The sequence below is a fragment of the Equus quagga genome, chromosome 7 (assembly GCF_021613505.1).
Source record: "Equus quagga isolate Etosha38 chromosome 7, UCLA_HA_Equagga_1.0, whole genome shotgun sequence".
Classification (NCBI taxonomy): domain Eukaryota; kingdom Metazoa; phylum Chordata; class Mammalia; order Perissodactyla; family Equidae; genus Equus; species Equus quagga.
In genome coordinates, this window is record NC_060273.1 from 129674894 (window position 1) to 129683357 (window position 8464).

Sequence of the window (8464 nt, forward strand, 5' to 3'; positions counted from 1 at the left end):
ACCTTCTTCCCCACTTGCAGTCCGCGCGCGTCCCGCCCTCCCGCGGCCACCCGCCTCCCTCCCCGGGAGCCCCCCGGCGCCCCTCGGCCCCGCCCGCCGCGCCCGGGCTCTCCCCGCCGGCACCGCGCCTCGGCGCCCGCCCGCCTCCGCCGTCCGCAGGCCTCTCCGCTCTGCGCCCATCGCGATGCCGCCCCCAGCGCCCCGGCGCCTCGGCCCCTCGCGGCACACACCCGGGCCAGGCCCTGAAGGGCGGCGGAGCCTGGGCGGCACCGCCTCTCACGAACACAGTTTAACACAAGCCTGAGCAAAGCACCGGGACGCCCCTGCCGACATACGAGGATCTCACAGCCCAAGCCCACCCGTGTGACTTGCGGGCCTCTCCGTACGCTCAGACAGGTGAGAGAGACCTCACGCTTCCCTTCCCCCGTACTCTGAAGGCTGAGTTGGACGGTGACCCCGTCTTCAGAAGTCCGTTCCATGTCTGCTCATCATTTGGAGGTTCATGCCAAGGGATGGGAGGCCCTGCGTTGGAAGGAACCCTTAAACACAGAAATTCCCCCTGAGGTCAAGGAAAGAACAGAAAGAAGCTGTCAGGATGGTTCTTGGCTTTCTCCTCCAGAGTTTTCAGCTCTCACTTGGGTGTCACTGAATTTTCACCCTGGCTTCTACCCCAGCCAGCCTCCCGTTGTCAACTGCTCCTCCTCACGCTGTGGGCTGAGCAGTCAAAAATGCCTCCCCTTGCTCCCCTGAGTGAGGCCTTCACAGGCTAAGCTTCTCTCAAGAACAAGAATGCTTTTGGAAGGTATCAAGGCTGCTTTTCATCCTCCCCTCATGTGAAATCTGGGATACAGCTGCGAGGCACCATTGCCCATTTATTCATTGGTTCTTCCAGGGATCCCTGCCTGCTGCCACAGGAGAAACGAGATGGCCTAAGAGAGGACTCAGCTGCTTATAACAAGAAGACAGAGGCATATGGCAAAGCACAAAGGCAGTATCCAAATTGAAATAACATCTTTGTTCCTTCCCTTCCTTTCTCTCCCCATAACATCAACTTTTGGAGTGACCAGATGAAGATTTCAGACGACAGCTTCTAACCTTCCTAGAGAAGCAACGTGTCACCCCAAATCCCAAATTCAGGTAGAGGAGAAAGACCTAGTCTAACCTAATTCTTCTCCCTTTGTTTCTCTTCTTCTCAGTTTAACTCTTCAACTTTCCAAGTTTTTAAAAAAAATTTTTTGATGACGTGAAAAAGTCCATCTCCGGTTAATACAGAAAAAGTCTATGCTATATTTTCTAAAGGACGGGCAAATTGCTCGTAAGATTTCTGTGCAGGTTGGGCTCCCCAAGAAGCAGATTCTGAGATAGTGTTTAGCAGGCAGAAGGTTTATTAGGACTCACTCTTGGAATCAACATCCGGAAGGAAAAGAGGGAGAGAGGAAAGAGTGAGCCGAGGGAGAAATTGAGCTAGGATGCAGCTTCAATAAAAGCCTCAGGAAGCCCTGCAGGGAGGATTCTGAAGCTAAGAGGATGCTTTAGAGTTGTCCTGAGTTGGGTCAGGAGGATAGGCCTTCACCCCACATGGATCAGTAGTTGTGAGTGTCAGTAGTTGGCCTTGGGCACGGTGGCTCTCTTCAGCTGAGGCCAGTCCCCCATGAGACTCACAGCTGAGCTGAAGGCTGACTGCTGGCAGCACTCCTCCAGCTGGAGGAGTGCATCCTTCTTTCCTGGCATCACAGCTTCCACCACAGTTCCCTTCCAGGCTGCCTGGGTCCGTGCTTCCTCGTCCCTATCCATGCCTATAAGAACACCATATTAAATGGTCAAGACTGAGATATAGGGACAGTCATTCATTTGAAATGGGCCTACACCTGATGGCTGCCATCTGCTCTACTTCCAAGGGACCACTGAGAATCTGGGCAAGCATCATCAGAGTTCAATGACAAAAGCACTGGTCTCCATACCAATCCCACATGGAAGGTTAAGGCATGAATTCATCATTCCTAGAGCTTCTCTTATACACACCCGTTTCAGCCATTATCCTTCATGGAGCTACCAATGGCAGCCTTTTTTGGAAATTTAGAGCAGTGCTAATTCTCATGTCACATGTCCACTTCTTCAGAGTTTCCTCTAGGAATGCAGTTACTGTGATGAACCCACCCAGAGAAGAGAAAAGGGCCAGTCCCTCACTGAGGTTTAAAGGCAAGGAGACCATGATAAAACAGAAATTACAACCAATCTTCTGGCAGAGAACATTAAGGGCTGAATCACGAAAAGACAAGTCACCCAGAAATAGATTTAAGTTGAACTTTCTAAATTAAAAAAAAAAAAAAGATTAAGCCTTGAGAGAGTAAATAACCTCTAGGTAGCTACTGAACAGGACTGAGCTGCTTTCGTATGTTCATGGAACCTTTCATATTGGGACCAGCGCCTCTCACTGAATGTGACTCTTCTACAGGAACAGAAGACGGAATGGGGAAGTGCACAAGGTATAAATCTTTCCTCCCATTCCCAGAGCAGCCAATACTTCCAATTCTTTCCTCAGACACCGCTTCCACTGCCAATTCTGGCTCAGTGAAAGGAAAAAATAATGTAGCCCTATAATCTCCACCAGTGTTCTCGGTGGGAATGTGTGACCTGCCCCCGTTGCTGGCACAGATTTGGTCACTGAAACATGCAGAACTGTGCAAGTGGAGGAGAAATGGTTCAACGGAAATCATTCCCCAGCTTAGCTCTGAGGCCTGAGTTCTTGCTCGTGTTGGTGATTTCTGGACTGACTCCCACGTCACAATGTCAGTGCATTCCAGGATAACAGCAAAGTCTTCGAGCTCAGAAACTGCAAATAAAATTTAGCTTCAAGTTACAGAATAAGGCCAGAAAAACCAACGTTATAAAAAAATTTGAATTAAGTGAAAAAAATTTAGCAACAGTCAATGTCGAAGAAACAAATCAAAAAGCAAACTAAATCAGAAATTTCTTCATAAGCTAAACCTCAGATATACCCAGGTGAATGGCTTGTGTGTTTTATACTGAGGTTCAATAAGAGCTTATTTCAGAATTATGACCCAGAGCCACTGCAGAATCCTAAACAATTAAGGTCCCTTCCCATTCTAAAACGGTATACAGCTCTTCCAGAATTCCTCTAAAGAAGCAGAACATGTGATTAATACATTTGGAATGATTCTTAACCATAAAAGTTAAAACAATAGCGACTTTCTGATGGATCTTTAGATAACCAAACATTTAATCGACCAATTAACCCTACAGAGCTCCGGATTCAAACTACATTCCTAATGGTGGAGCTTATTGGAAGTCTAACGGCCTGAGAAGTGAAATGACACAGTTTGTTAGGCAGCCCGGCACAGTGGAGGGGTCACTGAACTCGGAGTGCGAAGGCTGAAGCTGCCACTCCTGGCTCCAAAACCTCAAGCAAGTCACTTAACCTCTGGGCCTCAATTTCCCCGCACAATCTCCAAAGTCTCTAAGTCACCAACATTCGGGGATGCTATGAAATCTTTACTTCCTTTTATTAAATTATTTTTAATTTAGAATAGTGGAATTTTTGAACTGAAAGAATGGTCCTGAACCTAACTGCACATGAGGATCACCTTGAGGAATTTGTCAGAAATACAACACTTCCCTGGTCCCATCCCAGAGGCTTGGATGCAGGGGGTCAAGGACAGGTCCAGGTCGGCCCTTTCAAAGAAGGTGAGTCCCTGTAGCCTTTCCACAGCCTCCTTTGGGAACGAGACTCAAAGTCAAAGTCCTAACTGCAGCCTACAAAACCCCGCCTGATGTGGTCCTGCCCCGCCTTTCTGAGCCCTCCTCCCTCTGGCGCTCACTCTCCCGCTCCAGCTCCAGCCACGGGACCTCCTTGCTGCTTCTCCAGGAGACCTAACACTATTAGCCGAGAGCTCCTCCCTCTGCTTGTTTTGCTCTTCCTTCCATCGACAGTGGCACAGCTAACATCCTCACTCCTGTAAGTCTCTGCTCAAATGTTATCTCCTCAATAACTCCTGTTTAAAATCACAACCCCCCCTCCATGGTCCCTCCACCACTCCTGCCTCCCCTCAGCCTGGCTAGTTTTCTTTTTTCATAACACTTATCATCTTCCAACTTATTACATAATTAGCTCGTTTAGTATTATGTTTCTTGTCTATCTTCCCCTCTAGAATATAGGATCTACAAGGGCAGGAATATTTTGGTCTCTTAATCACTGATGGATCCTAAATTCCTAGAACAGTGCCTGGCATATAGTAAGTGCTCAAATACTGGTTGAATGAATGATTTTTTTCTCATTTCTTCTTCTTTTGCCTTTCTCTTCTCTTAACTGTTATAACTCAAAATTGAAGGGGTTTGGGTTTTGTTTTTTTTTTATTGAGTAGAGTTTTATGTTCTATGCTTTTAGTTTTTTAAGTCAGTGAATGCTTTGATCTGATAATCCTCATTTTGGTAATACACATCATAAAAAAACAAAAGAATAAAATAATAATTTATATAAAGATGTTTGTAGCAATGTTATTTACAATAATGAAACTGGAGATAATCCAAATATCCAACACTTAGGGAATAGCTCAACAAACTACACTAATGGTCAGAATACCACTATTTAAATGTGCATAGATCAAATAATCTTAGGTTAAAAATATAGGATATGTAAGGTTGCTTACAGCTATGAAAAATGCATGTCTATCTGTTGAGGTTCATAAGTACACGTAAAGTGACAGAGAGAGGGAACTGGAGCACAACAGGTTTCTTTTTCTGAAAAACTGTTTCAGTGGATACAAAAGCAATGTAAATGAATAAGTGTGTTGTTTTCTAATTCACTCCTCAAAAAAATTTTAGCTAATATATTTTCTTTTATGGACTTCCACTGATTTTTTTTTTCCTTCACAGAGAAGGTAGCAGATGGAAAAAATTAAAGAAGGGAGAGAATCAGACATAGATGGAAACAGAGACAGAGAAATTAAATGCATACACATTTACAAAGGAAATACTCACAGAACCAGATGCACAGATACACAAAGGTACAGGGCGGAAAAAAGTGAGAGACAAAGAAAGACACAGGGAACCACTTTCATGGTGAAACATTCCTACCAAGTGGTTTTACAGATACAGCTCTTTTAAGAGAGTAAAAATAAGGTGTATGTTTGACAATAGGTGAATCACTTCTCGGACCTTTTGCCAGGGACCAAATGAAACCCAGGAGAGGATTTGGCCCACAGGGCAGTTTTCCCATGCCAGGCACAGAATATGCAAACAGAGGAGATGCAGGGAGAGAGTCGGTCAACATCTGACCTCCTTAGGTCAACGTCATCCACCATGGAATTCAGTGAGCACTGAGCCCTGAACCCACGTAATACAAAAGTGATCTGTCCTTCCTATTGATAAGAGCACCACAGGGACAGCCTGAATCAGCCCTGGAGAGGGACTCCAGAACATCCCAGCTACTCACCTTCAGAATTCTCCTGGACCCAAATAGTCAGGCTATGAGTGACGGAACATTCACTTCCAAAAACCTTTGTAAATACATTTCCCAAAAATATCGGGCATAAAAAAACATACAAATAAAACACAAAGTACAGTCCTACTCCAAAGAAGCTCATAGAGAAACAGGGAGATGAGACTTACACACAAGAAATGCTAGAGAATAGCACATGTGTATCAACGTATAAGAGCAAAAATGAGTGGTGCTGTTAATTCTTTAGTGTAGTTATGACAACTGGGGAAGGCTTGCTGGAGAAGCGGCATGTCAGCTGGATCTTGACCATGAGGACTTTTCAAGCGAGGGGAACAGCGTGAGCAAAGGCATAGAGGCAGAAATAACCTTGGTGGATCCAGAAGACAGTGAGCAGATGAGATAACTAGCCAGTGTCTCCTGAGATGAGGATGGCAAAATTGGAAGGGGAAGAAAGAAGGCAGAAGATGGAACACCCTGAAACTTCTCCTGTACGTAATGGAAGTCACTGTAGGTTCTACCATCCATAAGGAAACTCCCCATGAGAAAATCTAGATTCAGAAAACAAATCCATAGTTCTGCAAAATGATTGGTGTTTGCGAAATGATTAAATGTTGGCTTTTTAAAAAATAGTAGAAAAGCCTGGCCTCATAAATATTCTTATATAACACTTTGAGTTTTTTGGGTATTCTAAGTCAAGGTACAAATTATTAATTCACATCAATTTGACTTAAGATATACAATATATAAAGCAAAGCACCTTTGTTTCTAAATTATTGTGACATTTCCTCAATGCCTCATGGGTAATAAAAAAGGTTCAAGTTTCTGGAGCTGACTTAAAAAACTAAAAGCATAGAACATAAAACTCTACTTAATAAAAAAAAAAACAAAACCCAAACCCCTTCAATTTTGAGTTATAACAGTTAAGAGAAGAGAAAGGCAAAAGAAGAAGAAATGAGAAAAAAATCATTCATTCAACCAGTATTTGAGCACTTACTATATGCCAGGCACTGTTCTAGGAATTTAGGATCCATCAGTGATTAAGAGACCAAAATATTCCTGCCCTTGTAGATCCTATATTCTAGAGGGGAAGATAGACAAGAAACATAATACTAAACGAGCTAATTATGTAATAAGTTGGAAGATGATAAGTGTTATGAAAAAAGAAAACAGTGTTGGAGCGCCCACCACTGCACCAGGCCTGCGAGGGACACAAAGAAGGGAAATCCTCAGTACTTGCACTCAGACAGCTCAGCTGGGAACACAGACATACACACAGAGAAGTGTAGCTAACACCTACTTTGAAAAGATAATCCAAGCCCAGGGAGGAAGGCCAGGGTGGGTGGAGGTGGTGCAGACGTCACCGAGGGGATGGAGTGTGGCACATGGAAGAAAGGGCAGATGTGAATAAGTGGAGAAGAGGACATTACATTCCAGAGAGAATGATGTGAGCAAAGGCCTAGAGGTAGGAGCACACACTGAATGCTTGAGAACAATCAACTAGATTGTTCGAAAGGTGTGTGGTGTGGGGGAAGAGAAGAGCTTGATTTCGGCTGACAAGGGAGGCCATGACCAAGGATCCATATGCCAGACTAATGAGTCTGATGAAATTCTGGTCATTGGGAATCCCTGAGGCTTTTCAGTGAGACTGTACCTTAAAAGTGCTATTGTACTGAGATCAACCTGGTCGCATATTCAAGAAGGACTGGTGAAAGGAGTCAGGAATGGGGATCAGGAGGAGCTATGATAATCCAGGAACTGGATAATAAGAACTGTGCTGGACCGAATGGTGCCCTTCTCCCCCCCCCCCCCCCCCCCCATTCAGATGTTGCAGCCCTAACGCCCAATGTGACTGCTTTTGGTGACAGGGCCTTTAAGGAGGTACTTAAGGTTAAATGAGGTCATAAGTGCAAGGCCCTAATCTAATAGGACTGGTGTCCTTATAAGAAGTGGAAGAGACCCCAGAGCTCTCTCTCCCTCTCCAGGTGCACACACAGAGAAAAGGCCACAAGAAGGGCACACAGCAAGAAGGTGCCCCCTGTCAGCTTCCAGGTCCTCCACACCAACAAGCGCGCAGCCTCCCTCTCCCAGTGGCTAAGAAAACAGTCTATTTGCCAAGGCTTCCTTGGGCTTCCCTACAGTCGGGTCTATGCAGGGATATGAGTTTCTCGCTTCATGTCCAGATTGCTATATTCAGTCTTTTGATACTCCTGTTTCGAGAACAGCTTTTGAGCCCTGGGATTTTCCTTCTTAGCTAGAGGTGCCTCAAGGCTGCAGCTCAGCCCAAGGGCCCTGCGTTAGCACCTTCTGTGGTTCTGATGTTTTAATCCTCTCCCTTTGCATTCTGGGACTGTGAAAGGAGGTGTTCTCAAAGGCTTCTGGCAGAAAGTCTCTTCTTTCTCAAAATTTGACATTTGCTCAGCCACATGGCACTTCCCGTGTTACACCATTAAACATCTCCAAGGCAACGGTAGCTGGGGGCATGACTGATTACTTCTTCATACCTCATGTGATGTGGCTTATAATAAATTAAGTCAGATAGAGGAGACTTTCCAGGCTGCTCCACACCAGCAGCTGTCAAACTTTAGCATACATCAGAATTGCCTAAAATACACATTGCAGGCCCTGAGAATTTGCATTTCTAACTAGTTCCCCAATGATGCTGGTCTCCCATCACACTTACTATACATAAAGGAGGACATTGCAAAACAAAAACGATGAAAGAAAGAATCCTCATCTGTGATGGTTTATCTTCTGAAGCCTAATAGAACTTGTGCTTAAACCTGAATGTTTCATTGCACAAAAGAACGTCACACAGCACTATTATCTGGCAGTTTATAACCACTGTAAGGTTGTGGATATGAGGGATGTCCCTCCAAGCCAGGAACTTCTAAGGACAGGTTTTCAAGAGTCTTCACCCTTTCTGATACATTGGGGGGGGGGGGGGGGGGGGGGGGGGGGTTTTAGTGTAAAAATTTTTTTTTTTTGTACCCCCCACAAACCATTATA

The 8464-nt window shown here is 45.0% G+C and overlaps 1 protein-coding gene across 3 annotated transcripts in view; it reads right to left on the minus strand.

The window, feature by feature from the left end:
• PDE8B (phosphodiesterase 8B) overlaps positions 1 to 8464 on the minus strand; it is a 214354-nt gene that overhangs the window by 188266 nt on the left and 17624 nt on the right. The gene's annotated exons all lie outside the window — the stretch shown is intronic.